This window comes from Dermochelys coriacea, chromosome 10 (genome assembly GCF_009764565.3).
Source record: "Dermochelys coriacea isolate rDerCor1 chromosome 10, rDerCor1.pri.v4, whole genome shotgun sequence".
Classification (NCBI taxonomy): Eukaryota; Metazoa; Chordata; order Testudines; family Dermochelyidae; genus Dermochelys; species Dermochelys coriacea.
Genome location: NC_050077.1, coordinates 52,922,461 through 52,942,821, shown reverse-complemented (window position 1 = coordinate 52,942,821; position 20,361 = coordinate 52,922,461). Strand labels below are relative to the sequence as shown.

The following is a 20,361-nucleotide window of genomic DNA, read 5'->3' as shown; positions in this document are numbered from 1 at the left end:
AAGAGGGGGACATCTTCAATGGGGGCAGAGCTCCTTGCTGTAGTGCCAGCTGCCCTGCCCAGAGGAGGGACAGAGTGCAGCCTATTCTTGGGGGGAGAGAGGTTCATACTGCAGCTGGGAGCAGGGACCTCCCCCTTCCCACCCCCCAGCAGGATCAATGGATTTTTTTCATCTGGGTCCCCTTTCCTCCCCTCTCAGAGGGGTGGAGGGGGATGGGGGGGTCTCTGCAGCAGCCGCCCCCATATCCTCACTCGCAGAAAAGAGAGGGCGATAGGGGACCTTGCTGCCTAAATCCACTGAACGGGGGGGTGATGTCTCTGTGGCAGCTACCCTGGGAGGAGAAGCTGCTGCTGCGCTCGCGAGGTGCCAAGGTGGGGTGCGGGTGTGTGGGGGGGGTCCCTGCTCCAGCTAGGGGGAGGAGGAGGCGGCTGCATGGTCGGGAGGAGGAAGACAGACCAGTCCCAGAGTGATGACGCGTTTCCTGCCCTCCCTGGGTAGGGGGCTCCGAGCCTGGAGTGAGCAGCAGCTGCAAGAGGCTGAGGAGGAGCAGAGCGCAGGAGCAGGCGGCACTGGCAGGCAAGGAAGCGGGGAAGGAAGCGAACTGCAGGGGTTAGGCGCTTTGCAATGCAACAGTAACGCCTGTCCCGGTAGGAGCCTCTGAGGAACCTTTCCCCTCTCCTGCTATATTGCACGTTGCATGGAATTTCTCGTGTTTCTTTTTTTAACCACGGGAATAATCCCTGTACGCATGGGCTGAGTAGTGGGAATGCAGAAAGCCAGTGCGAAGCCTGGCCGTGCAAAGGGAGCGCTGGATCTGCAGGGGAATGAACCTCCACCTGTCTTTTGCGTGCAGCGATTGCATTGCACTCAGCCTCGCAAGGAGACGGGTGAATTTTCTTGAACCTGGCAGAGGAATCTTGTCTGGAAGCTCAAGGCTGGCTCGGCTCAGCTTTCGCCCCTGATCCCTTTTCCGGTGATTGGGCTTTTGCAAAAGGCAGACCAGATGCATGGAGTGACCCTTCCAGATCCCAGCTGCTGGAACTGGAACGTGTTAACGCTTGTTGATAGCTAGCTTCATTCCAGCACAATCTAATCCACACCGAAACGCTGCCCTGCTCCCTGGAGCCTGGCTGCAGAATGGAGGAGACCCAGGGAGCTGTAAAAAAAGCAGTTTTATACCTGGAGTAAGGCTCTTTCCCTGCCCCGCTTACATTTCCCTACCACACCCCCCTACTCCGGAGCAGGCTGCTGTACGCGAAAGAAGCAGTGCAGACCAGCACGAGAGGAGACTGGGGAAAAGATGCAAGAGGGGCTGCTGTGCTTATTTCCCTCCTGCATCAGCCGGAGCGAGCTTGGTGTGGAGCAATCCTCTGCGTCTTGTAATTTAAATCTGGGGCCCCGGGTCTGGTGGGGTGGGGGCTGGGAGCCGGTGGACAGGCATCGGGGAGGGAGCCATATTTTTGTGACTCTGAGATTCGATTAGACCAGCCCACATTGCATGCATTGATCAGCAGTAAAGGGGGGAGAGGGGGCGCGACCACTATTCCTCGCCTCCAGTGCGTGTGTCCAGAAGAGCCAACTTCGGCTGGACTAGGGAGGCGGGCGGTGGCTGATGCAGGAGCTCCCTGGCTTGGCTGATGTGCAGAGCGGGTGAGAGATTGCACTGAAGATAAGAGCTGCCCATGCCCGTTACAAGGCAGCGAGCGCCGACCTCTCAAGGACGATCATTTCTCTCTCCCTCCTTTTATGCTGAGATGGGCTGGGGTTCGGCAGCGGGGCTAGTTTGCAGATTGTGGGCTAGACGCAGGCTCGGCCCGCAGGGCGAGGATGGACCGTGCGCTCGGGTGGGGAGAGCTGCGGGCTCTCCCAACTCTCTTCCTCTGGCAGGAAGGCAGGGCAGCTTCAAGGGGAAGGGGGCGTGGGAGGCTGGCGGCGCCTGGGGGATGGGCTGGCAGCGTGTGAAAAGACGAGCGGCTTTTTCCATCGGGCCCGCAGAAAGGCTGCTGGTAGTTCCGGGGACTGTTCTGCCCCAGGGGGCGAGCATCTGTCTGCACAAGGTGTGAAGAACTTGGTCTCCCAGCGTGGGTCGAGTGCATCGATTGTACTTGTGGTGCTGCTGAGGTGGGATTATTTACACCTTCCGTGGGGCTGGGGTTTCCCGTGCCTTTCTTTCCTTTGAAATGATCCTAAACGGTGCATCTGTTTGCTTGCTGCATATTCATGCCGTTATGTTGTGATTGCAGGATGCCAGTAGTACAACGTAGGGTAGTTTCGTAGCAGCAAATTGACCTCTGCAAGCAGTTGGTGTAAAAGGATATTTGCAATTTTAACAATTGTTCATTGTTTTTATTAGCTTATGGAAAACATCATTTTCCGGGTTTTTTTTTTTTTTTTTTGCTCTTCGTTAACTCTAGACGAGTCACATTCGTTTGTTTATTGTCTCTTTCACTTAGTCTTTCCCACTAAACCAATTCTGCAATACTTGGCTTTAAATAACAAGATAACCGTTCACTGATTTTAAAAAAATCCAATAAATTAAACAATTGCTCACTTCCTTTCCAAGTCTTATAAAAATGTACTTTGTCAAACTTACTTTGGGAGCCAAGTTTCATCCATGTTCCTTTCATGCCAGAGACTCTGCTCTAAGTTTGAACGTATGCTTCTAACAAACATTAGTTAGAGCTGTGTAAGAGGTTCTGCATGAGCAGGGAAAGAAAACCTTAGTGTGCATAGTGGGACTCTTCCTAAAACTTTCTCATACTGGGAAAAAAAATATCAGCTTGTTTGCAGGTACGATGTGAAACGCCACATCTCCTGCATGCTAATTTATTCTCATTTGCAGGGAAGTGTATTGTATGCCAATACTGATGAAAACTGCCAGTATTGGTCATAATATCGTATCTAAATCTAGCACATGGAAAATTTCCACATATTGATTCTGTCTGAGATAATAAATAACTGCTGTGTAGACTCATTTATGTTAACTAACTTTTAACTCCAGCAAATGAAAATTAAGTGTAGACAAGTTGGTGTGTTTAAAAAAACAAATTAGATCAACTGTATGAAAATAGCTGGATAAATATTATTACTCCTGTGATCTACATCCTACATGAGTTCAGTGCTGTGATATTTTTGACTTTTTACACACTAATTGCTGCAAAGCTACAGGATTAAGTTGGGTTCTTTTGTTGCTCTGCATCAGCAGCAGAATTGTGGAATTTAAATCAGATTATATATTATTGGATTGGATCCTGGATCCAAATTGAATGCTGTTTGACTTCTACTCCCTGAGCTGAGTTTGCAGGGTTGGCAGAGACAAACTAGCTCAGTTTACAAGTTTTGTATCTCAAACTTTACAGCAAATATGGAACCTCACAATAGCACTTCTAGTGCCTTTATAGTATTAACTATAGTGGTTACGTTTGCATATTGCTGAATAGCAGACCTGCATACTGTTAAAATAACATCATGTGTTACATGATATCATTTAATGGAATGTGGTAAACTCTAACTTGAATCTATTTGAAATGTTTCCATAACACCGTAATAGTGACTAAAGACTTTTTGCAGTGGTGGTTAAACTAGAGGGGATCATAAGATAATAGAGGTGGGAGTGGAAATGAATTTACCTTCTGGAGTGATCACTGTAAGCTGCCAAGGATTAAGTAGTTAAATTCTGAGCTCATTTGTTATGCAGCTGGATTTCTTTTATCAGTTGCCAGCTAATCAAACTGCTGAATTCTATTTAAATTAGAAAAATCACCTGCAGTTAAAATACAGCTGTGATAGCATATTGCTGCGTTATATTCTATACAAGTCTCAAGGTTTTTATGGCTTGAAAGATCTCCAGCTATTGTTGAAATTGTGTGACGTAGCTTGAACAGGATAAGCTTTATGGTGACTTAAAAACTCTGCTTGTGAAAGCTCTTTTCTCCTATTAGGTACCAAGTCTGGAGGGGTCCTGACACATTGAAGCAAGGGTGATCATGGCTTTCAGAACTGGGTTTATATAATGTATGTGTGTGTTTTTTACTGTACAAATGTGAGGGCTGGGCATGGGCAGGTTCCAAAGCTGCCAGTGGTGAATTAGTCATTAGAGCTAGACAGCAGTGTAGGCATCCAGCTCCATTCATTTCCATGGCATTCTGCTACTAGTGCATTATTCCAACCTGTATTGTCAGCATTATATAACTTAATGCAGTATCCAAAGTAATGCCTACATATTAGTGATAGGTCACCCTCAGAAATTTCAATTAAATATCCAGGTTTTTTGGCATCTTGAGTTTGTAAAACTGGCCTAGGTATTTGGCTAGAAAAGGCTTTGGCTTTCAGATGCTGTTGCTCCACCTAGTCATAAACTAGGAAAGGAAGAGACAAAGTTTTCAGAGTAGACAAGAAAATGTGTGTAAACGCTATACCCAACTTGAGAACATCAAAGGCTTGCTTCAGGTTCACTGTCAGAGGATTGGTTTGCATATTTACTAGTGAGTCCTTCCTTAATATTTGCAGACAATTGGATGCTGATAAAGTAGAAAATAGCAAACAGAATGGATGAGTGGTTATGAAGGACGTGGGAGTTGCCTGTAATACTCTGTACATCTTCAAACTGTTTGATTTTTGTTGTGATGTTTGCTGTAGAATTACAAAGGGTTAAATCAAATAGGCATTACCTGCACATAGCAGGAAAGGGAACAATAGCATCAGATAGCCCCATTTACCCATAATTAAAGGACAATGCAGGTGTCACTGGGTGGTTGAAGATTTATCTCTGACTGTGCTGGTTTCAACAGTCTGGCTTGTAAACATGGGAGTAGGAATCCATGTGAAGAAAAGAACCAAGAATTTAGGAGTGTATAAAAAGTCCCTGGAGATGAGGGGGAAGAGGGAGGCAGACGCTATGGGGAAGTCCACAGAAGTTGGAGTGTCTGGGGTCAGCTAAGCCTATGTAAACCTTTATGTAAGATTGACGTGCATGGGATTTAAATACAATAAAAAAAAACCTCTTTCTCTCATGCTTTGTTCCCACTGTTGATTTTAAATAAAACGATGTATTTATTTATGAAAGGGAAAGGTCACTGAATAAACCACTAATCACAGCTCCTGATGGGAAGACTTGCAGGTAGCTTAACCCAGTCAGATCTGCTGGGTCAGCATAGTTGATACAAATGTTAAAATGACCTTGGGCCCAGACTAAATGTAAGGGAATTGTGAGATGCAATCCCAGGACCGGTGAAGGAAACAAGTCTATCATCTGAGGAGGTAGATTCAGAGACCAGAAGAGTGGACCAGGGTGCAGCTAGCTCTGAAACCGTGACTGGTAACCCACAATACTTGATGCTGAAGTGTGACTATTGATTTTTTAGTTTTCAGAGTATTCAGTAAAGCTGTGCCAATGCTGGGAATCTTGCTTCATGGTGGTGTCAGGAAACCATTTCCCTGAGCGTGGTGTACACATGCTTATTTTAGAATTGATCTTGAATTAATCTGAGTACTCAAGGGGAAGCTGGTAAATTCTCATTGTTTTCCAGCCAAACCCATAAATTGGGATTCCATCTCCAGAGATCCACCCCCTCAGTTCTCAAAATTTTACCAAAGCATCCTGATAAAACTAAAAAATCGAGTGCCTGAATTTGCTGCGTGATGGTTAATGTACAATATAGTCATCTTAAAATACCTTTGCAATACTGTGGTGCAACAGCCTTGTTTCTGCCAAGCTGAGGTCACGTTGGTACTTGAAATTAAACAACCTACACTCTTTTATATTCAAAGCCATTATCTTTCTGTACATGTGAACTGGGAAAAAAGTGTCAGAACTTAGGACACATGGACAAAGAGTATCGTGCTTTAATATCTGATAGCTTTTGCCTGGTTGAGACTTTCTCTTTGTTTTAAAAAGATGACCTTTTCACCTTTGGGAAAAGGGGGAAAAATGTTCATGCTACTAAATCCTCTTGAATAACAATTAAAGAAATAAATGATGAGTGGTACTATCTGGGTCACTTCACTTCTTGTCCAATGCAAGGATAACTTATATTGTTGTCAGTTGTCGAGTAGGCACTAGTTCCAACTGTATGTCATTAGCATTTAGTGATTTGTTAACAGGACTGGAGTAATGGGCTTAGCACTTTACATGGTAGAATTGTCTCCCACTGCAAAAAGGCCTCACTGATATTTCTACTTGCAAATTGCTTACATGGCACCTTTATAAAATATATAAATCTTTTTTTTTTCTTTTTTTTTCCCCCCATCTCTCTTGGCTCTTAGTTTGGCCTGGCTATATTTATTGTGCATATCTTATATAAAGATCATTAGAAAAGCCTGCTGTTTCTCAAAACAGTCGGTCTTTCTGGACTGAAAGGCATTTCACTATTCTGGAATTTAACTGTTTCACATAACATTTGAGTGTTGTGTGAGCATAAAATAAATTTGAAAACTGATGCTAAAAAAGGCTTAAATCTGTAGGGATGAGAACTTTAACTAGTCTTAAGGTTACTGATGGCAGGACTGGCTACTGGAAATTCTGTTCTAACTGACCTAATAAATAGTTAGTTTAGTTATAGGAACAGTTGACCTAGCATGGTATCAGTGGAGGTAAGAAATGAGTCTGCATCAGAGATGATCCTGGGGTGAGGAAAAGGGAAAAAAAATAAAATAAAATAAAGTGTGATACAGTCTAATTGGTGAGTGAAAGGGCAAGACAAATAAGACTTTTTGTAGGAATAATAAATGAAATGCTGGAAGACCTATTCAACGTGTTGCACTATTGACATCCCAGACAGAATCAACCTGCAGCTAGGCAAGTGTTTTTATAGGAAACCAAGAAGCAGAAGGAAGAAAATCAATTTAAGTTACTGCCCTGAAGTATGGCACACGTGTAATTTTTGGAATAAGACTTTCCAGTCAGCCAGGATTGTTTGTGAGATACATTCGAACCTAAGGAAATAATAGCCTTGATTTTCTCCTGGGCAAAGAAATGTCTCCAGTTTGTAAGGGAGAATTGAACTGCTCAAGGAAAGGATCAAAAGAAGCAGCCAGTAGGGCCGAACAAGAACATGGGATCAGGCTAAAGGAATCTAGCAGGAATGACAGGTCAACAGAGAATGCTGACATCCTGACCCAGTGTGTATTGTGGAAAGCCAACACTAAAGGCAGGAGGAAAATGCACAACCTATGCATAAAGGTGTGGGAAATGATTGCTTCATATCCATGCTGAAGCTACCCCAAGAGAGAGAATACATGCAATGGCAAAGGAAGTGGTAACCTCAGAAGACAAGCTAAGAACTTTCAACATACATACGATTTAACTGCTGTATTTGCAACTTCATTTATAAGGCCAAAAACCAACTTGATTCCAGCTGGATTGCACAGCCAGCTGCAAAGTAATCCACCAAGTTTTAAAACCCGCAATAGTGAACTGGAGAAATAGGACCAAGTGCTGGCTAAGTACAATAAAATCACTCACGCTAGAGGGCCAGTGCAAGTGGAGTAAAACCCATGCAAAGAGGTAACTGTTTGGACTTCGGTGCCCAGTTGGTTAGACAGGGCAATGTTCTTCTTTGTTAGACAGGAAAAATTATGGCTTTCATTACCCTACAGTACCAAGAGAGCAAACAAGTTGGAGTGGGCAACATGAGCTTTGTCCAGTATTGCCCCAGAGTACAGTAGTAGGACATATTTAAGAACAGACACTTAGAGGGCAAGCTCAGGTTAGAGATGATCCCCAGGTACTGCCCATGAGATGTTCAGATGTTGAGTTTTGTCAGTCCTGGTGGAGCCACTGAAGCAAGTAACAAGCTTGATGAGTGGTGGGTTTCTTACAGCTGTCAGAATTAGGAGTGGTGAGTGGGTCAGCTGTCAAGGTAGCCATCAGTTAATATGCACTGATGCAAAAATGCTGAATGGAACACCGAAAAGAAGATGAAGACATGCTACCTGAGATACCAGCGCACAATGTTAATGGGTTCTGCAATAACAAAGTAGGGGAATTTTGTCATCCCTCCTGACAAATGATGTTGGGTATGTGGGCCTGTGGAAACTGATTTAGGCTGAAGTGTTTAAAGATAAACTGAATCAGATGAAAGAGGCATTTTCAGGCATCAAGATTGTGGCCAGCTAGGACATGATTGCAAGAGAAGGGGGATGTTTTGTGATCAGGACCATGATTGCAAGCTGCATCCCCTGGACAGGAATAGAAGGCTGGATGTAGAAGAGCTAAAGGCATAGTTCTAGCAACTGTTGGCCCTAACAAGAAATCAAACATACTCAGTTTTTGGATAAAATGTAGCAACCTGTGTGGAACTTGGAGGGACGAGCACTGGTTGCCGCTTCTGGAAGAGGCCATAGATAGTCTCTAACCAGGGACATTGAGGGCAAGGACTGGCTAGCTGCCTGTCTGTAAATTAGTAGAGGAAAAATTACTTTTTTTAGTGACCCAGCCACTCCCAGTCTTTATTCAGGCCTAATTTGATGGTGTCAAGTTTTTGCAAATTAATTCTGCAATTTCTCCTTGAAGTCTGTGTTTTTGAAGGTTTTTTTTTTTTTGGTTGAAGAATGGCCACTTTTATAATATTCACACCTTCTTGTCAACTGTTGGGAATGGGCTACATCCACTTTAATTGAATTGGCCTCGTTAGTACTGACCACTTGGTAAGGTAAGTCCCATCCTTTCATGTGCTGTGTATTTATACTCCCTACTGTATTTTTCAGTTCATGCATCTGATGAAGTGGATTATAGCCCGTGAAAGTTTATGCCCAAATCAATTTGTTAATCTCTAAAGTGCCACAAGGACTCCTCGTTATTTTTGTCTTTCTTTGTGTCACTGACTTCTGGATGTACTCTTTTAGCCAGACTTAAACAGGCAGGTCCACTACTATCTTCTGCAGTGGAAGAGAGGCTAAACTAAGGAAGTAAACATACCTATGCTGAAACCACTACAAGTCATTGTCAAACTTGTATAGTCTACTGAGGACTGGTTGTGCCAGTCCGAGTGTCCACACTTAAAGGCATCATACCAGGCATTGTGTAGTGATGTTCCCAGATCTGGCTCAGTCCTGCAAATTCATGCATTGTTAGTGTGACCCTACAGGTGGTGCCAGGTAGGGTCAGGCCATGTACCGCTTTGCTTGTTGATGGAGAGCGTGGCGTGCTGAGGTATCTTTTGTCCATCCTGGTGACATGACTGAAAAAGGTACAATGCCACTTGTTTAGATAATGAGCAATTAAAGGAAGACCAGATCTTTGAGGTTATGGTTTTTCTCACAAAGTCAAACTGGTCAAACAATGGAGCTGACTCAATAAAGGCTGCAAATATCTATACAGGAAAAATGCAATCCTACTTAATGCTGCTATTGGTTCCCTTCTGAAATGAAGAATCAGAGTTCAATGAAGATGCTATCCAAATATGAGAGGGAGCTCTGGCACTTGAGGCTGATAACAAGAATAAAACGAAAGATGCAATCTAAACTAATTTCTCACATACAGGTGTCCAGCGCGCTTTCTACAATCCTAAATCATTCTATAGAAGGTACACATCTCCCTCGTGATCAGCTGAAGAGGGAGAATGGATGCCCCAGTTTAACAGTGATATACTGTGCCACTCTTGAAGACTGTCTTCTATGAGAGTCCAGTTACCATAATAGTTGAAATGCTGCCTGAACATGAAGTTGACTTAGATCTTAAAATGGTGCTCATATTGTACAGCTCAGGACTTTGTAGAGTGAAGCTAAATGGAAAAATGTATTTAAGGAAGTTTCAGAGACTTCACAGGCTACAGGTTTGATACCGTTAGAGTAAAAAGGAAACTTGACTAGATAGAACTAGAATGGCACAAGATCAGTAAAAATTAGAAGCTATGGAACCTTTCAGTGAAACAGCCAACATGACTTAACACAATTACAAGGATGATTGAGTTCAAAAGATGAAAACGCAACCTTAAATTCCATTCTTCCTTTCCACCATTCAACACCAAAGACCTGGATTTCTGTGTCATTTGTCAGAGTAGCAGCCGTGTTAGTCTGTATTTGCAAAAAGAAAAGGAGTACTTGTGGCACCTTAGAGACAGGTGCCACAAGTACTCCTTTTCTTTTTGTGTCATTTGTGTTGGTGAAATAGGCTGTTGGCTTATTGAATCAAAATCATGGAGAACAAAGTGGGGGAGGGGAAGACAAGGCAGTGGAATTAAGAATTATTTACCTTTTTTAAAAGACCTGCTTTGTTATGAAACCAACTCGGTACTAACTGGATATTTGGCTCACATAGATAGGCTGAGTGTTTACAACAAAAAAAATTTGGTAGGATCTGTTTCTGGAGGCAGGTAAGAGAGGTTTGTATGGATGTAGTGATTATTTTGTCTTAACTAAGCAATGCAAGTGCTTCACTTTAGACAGTACATGTCTCTTTCTGTGTTTTTGAGGCTTGACTATACTTAGTGTCTTGCTATATTTAATTGAACTTCATGGTTCAGTTTGCTTTTTCTCAGACTAGTATTTCAGTTCAGGTGGCTCCAGTAACAATCAAAAAAGGTCAAGTTTCTGCCTCTTGATGAAATCTAATCATCTCATTTGAATTTCACCTGATAAGACTATGCTATATACTGAGGTATTCAGAACTGTGCATTCGGTAAGTGGGTTCTCCATAGCAAGCATAGCTCTAGTGAAAAAATGGAGTGCTACCTGACCTAGTACTTGGTTTGCATACAGTGAGGGTTATCTTCACATTGCTTGCTGACTAATCCATCCTATGTCTGTGAGGCAGTAAGTAAGTATGGCCTTTTGTTGAAGCTTACTCCAGTTAGAAACTTTTCAACTCTGGCTTTTAAGAGCTCTTTTACGTAGAAGAGTGCATGCTTGAAATGTCAGCTGGGAACGTACTACTCAGGATGTTAAGTGCAGCTGGGTAGTGTATGTACTAGAGTGCAGCTTTTAAGGTCCGGCAGTATTGCATTCTTGTTTAAGGCTTCCAGTAAACTGCTTTCTAGGACCCTGAGAAGGTAATTGGTTCCAAACTCTTCTCTGCACTAGAGCGCTTAAATATTGCAGCTTTGAGTGTCCTTCCTCAATTCTAGTACCCACGAGCTTGTCGTGGTGCACAATCATTCTTATCTGTTTTAGGCTGTCCTTTCCCATCACTATCTGACAAACACCAGTGCAGCAGCTGTACTATTGCTTTTGGCCTTTCCAGTGCAATACCAAATGCTCCTCACCACTGTTAACTAACAGACCTGTCTTCTCAGATGATGGACCCACTGCCCAAATCACTTGCAGACAGTTGGTAGGCAGGCTTGACCATCCAGGCAATACTTTTCTGGTCTTGGCTTCACAGTTTGGCAGTGACTCGGAAAAAGACATCCGGTTGTGGTGGATAACCAGCTGAATGTGAGCTTCTGGTGCAGTGCTGTGGCCAGAAAGGCTGATGTGATCCTTAGATGCATAAACAGAGGAATCTTCAGTAGGAGTAGAGAAATTATTTTACCTCTGTATTTGGCACTAGTGTATCTGCTGCTGGAATGTGGTGTCTGAGTCTGGTGTCCACAATTCAAGGATAATGAAAAATAGGAGAGGGTTCACAGAAGAGCCATGAAGATGGTTAATGGATTGGAAAATGTACATTACAGTGATAGACTCAAGGACCTCAATCTATTTATTTTAACAAAGAAGACTAAGCAGTGACTTGATTACAGTCTGTAAGTACCTACCTAGGGAACAAGTATTGGATAATGGGCTCTTCGGTCTAGTAGAGAAAGGTATAACATGATCCAATGGCTGGAAGTTGAAACTAGATAAATTCAGACTGTGAACAAGGTGTAAATGTTTAAGAGTGAGGGGTAATTAACCACTGGAGCAATTTACCAAGGGTGGTGGTAGATTCTCCATCACTTACAATTTATAAATCAAGATGGGATTTTTTTCCTAAAGGTTATGCTCTATGCGTTTTTTTGGGGGAAGTTCTATGGCCTGTGTTATACTGGAGTTTAGACTAGATCAGGGGTCTCAAACACGCAACCCTTTTATGAAGATACTTTAAGAAGTTCTACAGGGTGTCACCTGAATTACAGAAAATTCAGCAACTGTTGCACGCCTGGGCACACAGGTTAATGTGATTATTTGCTCAAGTCCGTTCATTGCCAAAGTAGCATTTCCTCCTCACACTCGGCTATGTTTCACTGCACTCCATAGTGTTGGATGTGGGAAGGGGGCACAAAGGAATATTGCCTTGCTTTTAGAGCTGGGCCCCCGGATCACTCTGATCTTACACCTAGAGAGAGGTGTTCTAAGAGAGTGAACTGTTAGGACAGCTACAAAACAGCAAAAACAACCAAATAAATAAAGCTCCTTACCTCCTTTTATCACTGCCGCCAGAATGGGTGGTGGACTTCGTAGTATATGCTCTGTTCCTAGGCCCAGGGTAGATTTGCTAGCAGGCACTGTTGACGCTTTGCTTTAACGTGTGCAAGTAAATGATGACATAACTCCACCTTTTTCACATCACGTGGCTGGATCTGTCAACACGGTGAATGCAGTCAAAACAGCACAATTATTGTGGATGTCTTGCGTTGTTGCACTGGTGTAAGTTGCACTAATACAGTTGTTTAGAGTAAAATGGTAGGATTCCTTTCTCCCACATTAAAGGCTCAGATCCCTAATGGTAGGCTATACTTTCTGCCAATATGGTGAAGTTAGGGATGGCTTTAATTTGATTTCTTTTAGTCTTCGCATCTGTCATGAATTTGCTTTGCTTCTCCTCACTACTAGTCCCTTCTTCAGAAGCAAAATATTTTTTCTAGTTTAGGATAATGGAAGCAGCGTTCAAATACACAACATAAAGTGAATGATGGGTTCTTTCAGCACAAGGCATAGCTTACGTGAGCATTTAGGTAAAGTAGCATAGTCCTGTGGCACTGGACTCAGACTGGTGAGACCTAGTTTCTATTTCTGGCTCTGCCACTGACCTGCAGAGTAAAAAAAAAAAAAAAAAATCACTTGACTTGTTCCCCTCCCATCCTTAGTCTGTTTTTTGTCTATTCAGACAGCTTGCAAAATTCATTCTAACCCCAACAAGAGGAACTCTTTCTATATTTGTACAGCCCCTGGCACAATAGGATCCTGATCTTTTGTTATCTTGGTGACTGCTGAGTCCGGAAAAGGAAACTTAAGCTTGTTTCCATTCCTTGTTCCAGGTAAATGAAATGGTGACTAAAAATTAAACTCTTGGGACAGTGAGTGAAATAGAAACAGTAGCTGAGAACTTGATGGGCAGATCTAAGGTCATCTGTATAATGGTACAGTAGTTTATTTGGAAGTAAACGTGAAGGTTTGCTCTGAAGTCTAAAGCACACAGTGCAGCATGTTGAGTGGAGGAGTGCCATACTTAAATACTGGAATTTAAAGGTGAACTAAAAGGCCTTTGTTTGCTCATAGCTGAGAGTTCAAGGTTCTAGCTATTGATGTAACACCACTGCAACCTAGACAAATGCTAAGTGAGCTGTGGTCTTGTGAGGTAACTAATGCTTAACTTAAGTGTAAGGTAACATTCAAGAAAAGGTCAAAATCTGTCATTGAGTCTGTACATATGGCTGATTTCTTAACTAGAAGTTCTTAACGATTACCTCTTTCGGCAAAATCACCAATACAGTGGATCGTAAGTGATTTGTTTCATATTCCCTCTGTTTGCACCTTGCATGCCGCTCCCGTGCTTCAGAACATGGTATTTAGTTACATAACACCTGTACATCCTGACAGCATGCTGATTTTAATGAGCATGTCTGACAAAGTGTTGCCCTAGGTCTTGGATGTTGAAGCTCTAAAGATAAGCTTTCTTAAATGATTTAAGATTGTTGTCTGGGACTCCTGAGGGAAAGCAACCATTGTCTTTCAGTTTGTAGGGCAGCCAGCACAATGCAGCCCTGGTTTTGATTGAGGCCGTGAGTTACCATCTTAAAACAGATACAGTCCTTGGACTGGTATATGAAACGCGTACCTGCTACACAGGTGCCGTGGGGCACTTATTCTGTCCTCCTATCTACCTGCTGAAGGACCAGCCATTCTTTCTTGTGCTGCTCAGCTTTCTGTAGCTCCCATTCATGAGCCATGAGTAGTAAAGTAAACCTCTAGCCTGCTAGGGGGAGGGAGGAACATGGAGGACTGCAGACAGCACAGGGTGGAAAGTTACTCAGAGCCGTTAGGGGGAGTTTCCCCAAATCAAAGACGAGGAAGACGTGGATAAAAGGGCAAGTGACAAAATCTCATGCCGTGGTGACTCCCCTCCCCCTCCCGAACTCTAGCAAAGGCCTTACAGCTTTGTAAAACTGAAGATCTGCAGTATTGCTACTTCAGGTTTCTAAATCTACATACTAGTCTAAAATTACCTTGAATTCAGAAATTACAAGAAGGGTGGATCAGTGGTGAAGGTACTAACTCAGGCCTTGAAACACCCAGTGTTAGGGGGCTTATTTCTTCACCCACTTACTTCCCTGGTCCTTCTCGCATGAACAGAGAGCAACAATACCCGAAGTCCAAAGGTGCAAACAATTCAATGTTTATTGGGGTGAACTTCCAGCAAGCATGATTCTAGTTTCCTTCCTTAGTGTCCTCCTTCCCAGCTCTGACACCAACCTTACACCTTACAGAGCCTTACACCTGTGTTCCTGTTTCCATTCCTGCCCTTAGCCAAACATGATTCCAGTTTCCACACCCCCATTCCCTGTTCCCATTTCCCCCTTTAGCAAAACATGATTCCAATTTCCCCACCCCTATTCCCTGTTGCCATCCCCCCACCCACACACCCACCCACTTCCTGATTGACTGCGGACTATATAGTAAAACTTGAGTTCCGTTTAGCTATACCTTACCCAATCATTTTCCTGAAATTTAACTAACCAATCCTAACATATTGTAACATGATTATGTAACCAATTATATCCCACCATCTTAATTAGTTTACACCCAGCAAAATTAATTATACAGCAGACAGAAACAATCACAGAACCAGACAGAGATTATACAGACAAACAATGGCAAAGTGGGAACTATAATGACAAAACAATACAGAAGTGAGGATTTCACATCCCAGCTATTGATAAGTGAGTTCTTGCCCGACAGGATGCTATCAAACTAAGTTTCCTTTTACATCTTCTAGGCACTTCCCTTTCTCTGGAGGCGATAGGCATTATCAGGACAGGATTGTATTCCTAACAGCCCAATAGCACCTTATTTCAATGTGACTAGTTTGGAATGTGAGGAGGTGACCGGTCGCTTCCCAGCTTATGGCTGCCTCTGCTGCTTAGCCACAGGCCTTAGCCTAAGAACAGGGCCTCAGACTGTCACAGTAAGAGAAGGACCTTACACTGGCAGACAGTGATTTTGATTCTTTCTTTTATACCTCTACAACTAGCCAAGTGATAGGAATACTCCTAAAATTCTTGGAGTGCAGGCCTTTACAGACAGGCCTGAATATCTGTATCCTAACACTCCACCCCTTTTTTTCTTTTTCTTTTCTGGGATCCTCCTGCCCAGGTATCCCGGGAAAAGCATAGGACATATGGCGACACATTTCCTGATAGGGCCAGGCATCAAGGTGGAAGGTGTCGATATTCCCTTTGTCCCACTGCCCCTTGTGTAATTCCCTTTGTCCCACTGCCCCATGTGTAGTATAGTGCCTTGCACCTTCTCTCGTACAGGCATACCACACCTATTCCAATTAGTGTTCTAGACTTCCCATTATAGTGGGCTCGAGAAGGTTGGGTCCAGGTTGTCTAGTACACTGCAGGGTTTGGAGGGCTTACTACATTACTTATAGGTTATCTCCATATGCAATGTAACACAAGTACAGTTAACAATACAAAATCCACAGCAACACCGAGTCCTGATCACTTCAGTATGGTCCAACATCCGAGATACCCTGAAAACACTGCCTCTTTTCCTTCGACAGGGTCATGCTCTTATGTGTCCAGTTGCTGGTAGTTGTAACGAGCTGCTCCTGCAAGTTTTGCATGCTTTTGTCCATATCATAAGTCCATTGAATGTTCACAGAGAAATGGGATATTGTCCAAACCAGCTTGGCCACTTGGTATGGAATCAGGCAGTATGTCCTGGTTTGATTATTCACAGCAATAAGATTCACAGATCCATTTGTGCACCAAAGTCCAGATAGCAGAATAGATGTGTGTAGTTTAGTTATGGGCTGGTGTAATTGTGCCCCCAGTAATATGTACATTCCCAGAAAAACACCTTATACACAGTACACCCAATTGTCCACCCCTTGCGTAGGCGGAGAGGGGCACATACAAACATTTTCTGTTGATCTACACTATTTTACACACCGGTCCATTGATTCCCAGTGAGCTCCTCACCTTCTCATTATTTTCATAGGGCTTGTGGGGACCACCTCTAGTTGCCATTCCATTTCCAGGTACCACGGTAGCTATTAAACAGGTGCTGGCCTCCTAGTTGAGCGTTTTGCATTCCCATACACATTTCCCCCCCAAGGTCAGCCTTTTGAAGCCATCCCCCACCCACATCATGAGATTTTCTGTTCATTAAAACACAACAATGCTAGCAACAAGACAAAAACCACAGACAAACACAAAACACAGATCTATGGTACTGTGGGTTATTTTTCCTGCTGGCGCTAGCTTGCTTGTAGAGTGTCTGAAAAACAAAAGAAACAATTTCCACCCCCATGGTGGGGACAGATTATTGCTTAATAATACCACTTTCTTTTACAAATTTCCTTTCTAATTGCAGGAAAAACAGAAGAGTTACCTCCAAGCTGTCCTTATTTTGTTCTATAGTCAGGCTAGTGAATTACCCCACTCTCTGGTCATTTATGAAATTCATGAGGTGGTGTACCTCAGTTTCCCCTCCTGTACAACAGACCATGTTTGCAATAGTTTCTCTGCTGTACCAAGCTTTAAGTTTATTCTCAGGTAATAGCTGAGACACAGCTTCAGATTTTAGCACTGTACACATCCTGGGAAAATGCACATTCCTTCCATATAGTTTAATCTCCATAACATTATACTAGCCATATTAATTTTAGACAAGGTGCAACTGCCTCCCCCATGCCCACAGAGTTTTCATGCATACCCGCCAAAGCAACAATTTGATCCCCTAGAGCAACCCCAAGGCTCAGTGTTCCCATCATTCCTCCCCTTTTCCTTTTCTTTTTACTGTGCACACACACAAAATTCTCTTTTGCCTAACATCCCTTGCACTGTGATTACTCTTATACACAACTGTACCCCAATTACACTTCCATCTTGTATAACTAGACACAACCATGGGCAGCCAAGTTATATTCCAATAGAAACTCCTAACATTCCTTTAGTGATTTTTGATTACGTTACCCAATAGTTAAATCATTTGGATCAGATTCTCTCTCTCTGCCTGCTGCCTGCAGCAGTCCCTTATAGACCATTTCTGTGGGAAAAGGGCCCATTTTTCTTCAGAATAGCTGTAAAGGCTTCTGGGGACAGAAGCATAGTGGTGATAGTAGCCACTCTACCTGACTCCCTTGGATAATTTAATTACCAAGCTTCCATCCAATGTGACTGCACAGAGTTGCACATACAGTTACATTTATATAACTGGGTTTTATCATTAAACAAAAGCTTCCTTCTTGTAACACCACAACAGTTACCCCTGTAACATTTTCACAACAGTTACCTTTTACCATTTCCACCAACTCCCAAATGATTGCTTTCCTCCAAACTCTGCATTATCAATTTTTGCAAAAGCTATTTGTAACTTTTCACTCACTTCTTTCAATCACTTACTCCTATATTTAGTTCTTTAAGGTAGTTCAATTTGTCTGTAACAACTTAGCCACCAAGTACAATTATTGCCACACAGCTGCCTTAACCTGTGCTGTCTTTACCTTGAGACTGTTCAAAGAGGCAGGTTTCAGAGTAGCAGCCGTGTTAGTCTGTATTCGCAAAAAGAAAAGGAGTACCCGTGGCACCTTAGAGACTAACAAATTTATTAGAGCATAAGCTTTCATGAGCTACAGCTCACTTCATCGAATGCATCCGACGAAGTGAGCTGTAGCTCACGAAAGCTTATGCTCTAATAAATTTGTTAGTCTCTAAGGTGCCACGGGTACTCGTTTTCTTTTTTCAAAGAGGCAGTAAAACATTTGTCTCCATGGATGCCCATGGATCTTTTACTCCAAAAATTCCAGTGGAATACAGCAGACCTCCGTCATACTTTGTCCAAAATAACCAAAAACATCTCACATAAGTATACAAAGTACCCTGCATGAAAACTTCAGAAAAACAAAAGAGTGTGGAAAGGCGGGGGAGAGGTGGAAAGAAACCAATTAAGCCTGTCAGGTCAGTTTAAAGTATAGGCTACCAGCAGCAAATTAAGTAAACAGAGAAAAAAGAAGAAAAGGACATAGTTAGCTCTGAGCCAAGAGTAGGCTCCCTGGGTTGGAACAGTTGGAAACCTTTATCCCAGGATCTCATTCTGGCTCTGGGAGAAGAGTGAGGGTTGTTACCTGCTTCTGCAAACCCTGCCATTTTGCACTTTGAAAAAAATTTTTTTTCTTCCCCTTCTTTCTCTCCACTCCCTCAGGATCAAGTCCCAGCTCCAGTCTCTAAAAGTAGTCTGTTAACTCTGCTTTTGACTTTAAGCCTTGTTGTGCCAAATCATCTTTAACTACCCCTAACTAATTTACAACCCTTCAGCAGCCCTTGCTGAAGCAGCACCAAACTTGAAAGATTACTGGCAGCTTCCCATAATGCTGCCCTTTCTTCAAACCTCTCACAAGCAGACTGAAGTGCCTCCTTTCCCTGGAAGGCATTCAGTCCCCATGGGCAGGGACCTTCTTCCACTATCCATATACCAAGGAGGGTGGGCTCCTCAGCCACCCCTCATCCCTTTGGGTCCCCTAACACTTCCTCCATTTCCTTTTTAATCTCATCCCAGGTTGACCCCTGCACCTGGTATGGGCCCCGGTTCTTCCTTACCCATTTATCCAAAAAATCCTTTACCCTGGCTTGCCAGAACCTGCAACTACCATCATGAGAGTTGGCGATACCCCCCTCCAAGTAGCTGCGTGGACTGTTGGGGAGAGGGACTTACAGGCTGCCACTCGCCTATCCGATGCGATGCATCCGAGTCACCGGCACCAAGATGTTAGGGGGCTTATTTCTTCACCCACTTACTTCCCTGCTCCTTCTCGCATGAACAGAGAGCAACAATACCTGAAGTCCAAAGGTGCAAACAATTCAATGTTTATTGGGGTGAACTTCCAGCAAGCATGATTCCAGTTTCCTTCCTTAGTGTCCCCCTTTTCAGCTCTGACACCACAGAGTCTTATACCTGTGTCCTTGTTCCCATTGCTGCCCTTAGCCAAACATGATTCCAGTTTCCCCACCCCCATTCCCTATTGCCATCCACACACCCACCCACTTCCTGATTGACTTCAGACTATATAGTAAAACCTGAGTTCTGCTTAGCTATACCTTAACCAATCATTTTCCTGAAATTTAACTAACCAATCCTAACATATTGTAACATGATTATGTAACCATTTATATCCCACCATCTTAATTAGTTTACACCCAGCAAAATTAATTATACAGCAGACAGTAATAATCACAGAACCAGACAGAGATTATACAGACAGACAATGGCAAAGTGAAAAGGAGTACTTGTGGCACCTTAGAGACTAACAAATTTATTTGAGCATAAGCTTTCGTGAACTACAGCTCACTTCATCTGATGCATTTGGTGGAAAATACAGAGGGGAGATTTATATATACACACACACAGAACATGAAACAATGGGTTTTATCATACACACTGTAAGGAGAGTGATCACTTAAGATGAGCCATCACCAGCAGCAGCGGGGGAAAAGGAGGAAGACCTTTCATGGTGACAAGTAAGGTAGGCTATTTCCAGCAGTTACCATGATAGGTTTTTCTCCTCTCCCCTCCCCCCCCCCCCCCGCTGCTAGTGATGGCTCATCTAAGTGATCACTCTCCTTACAGTGTGTATGATAAAACCTATTGTTTCATGTTCTCTGTGTGTGTATTTAAATCTCCCCTCTGTATTTTCCACCAAATGCATCCGATGAAGTGAGCTGTAGCTCACGAAAGCTTATGCTCAAATAAATTTGTTAGTCTCTAAGGTGCCACAAGTACTCCTTTTCTTTTTGCGAATACAGACTAACACGGCTGCTACTCTGAAAAATGGCAAAGTGGGAACTATAATGACAAAACAATAGAGAAGTGAGGATTTCACATCCCAGCTATTGATAAGTGAGTTCTTGCCCGACAGGATGCTATCAAACTAAGTTTCCTTTTACATCTTCTAGGCACTTCCCTTTCTCTGGAGGCGATAGGCATTATCAGGACAGG

The 20,361-nt window shown here is 43.2% G+C and overlaps 1 protein-coding gene across 4 annotated transcripts in view; it reads left to right on the top strand.

The window, feature by feature from the left end:
* Window positions 1-448: 448 nt before the first annotated feature.
* Window positions 449-20,361, top strand: part of TLN2 (talin 2) — a 352,127-nt gene continuing 332,214 nt past the window's right edge. For 2 of the 4 annotated variants that reach the window (XM_038419198.2, XM_038419194.2), the window contains exon 1: window positions 449-647. The gene's annotated coding sequence lies outside the window, so the exon portion shown is untranslated. Of the gene's footprint in view, window positions 648-1,990; window positions 2,122-20,361 lie in introns of those variants that run through there. The other 2 variants (XM_038419199.2, XM_038419195.2) reach the window with 1 other exon arrangement.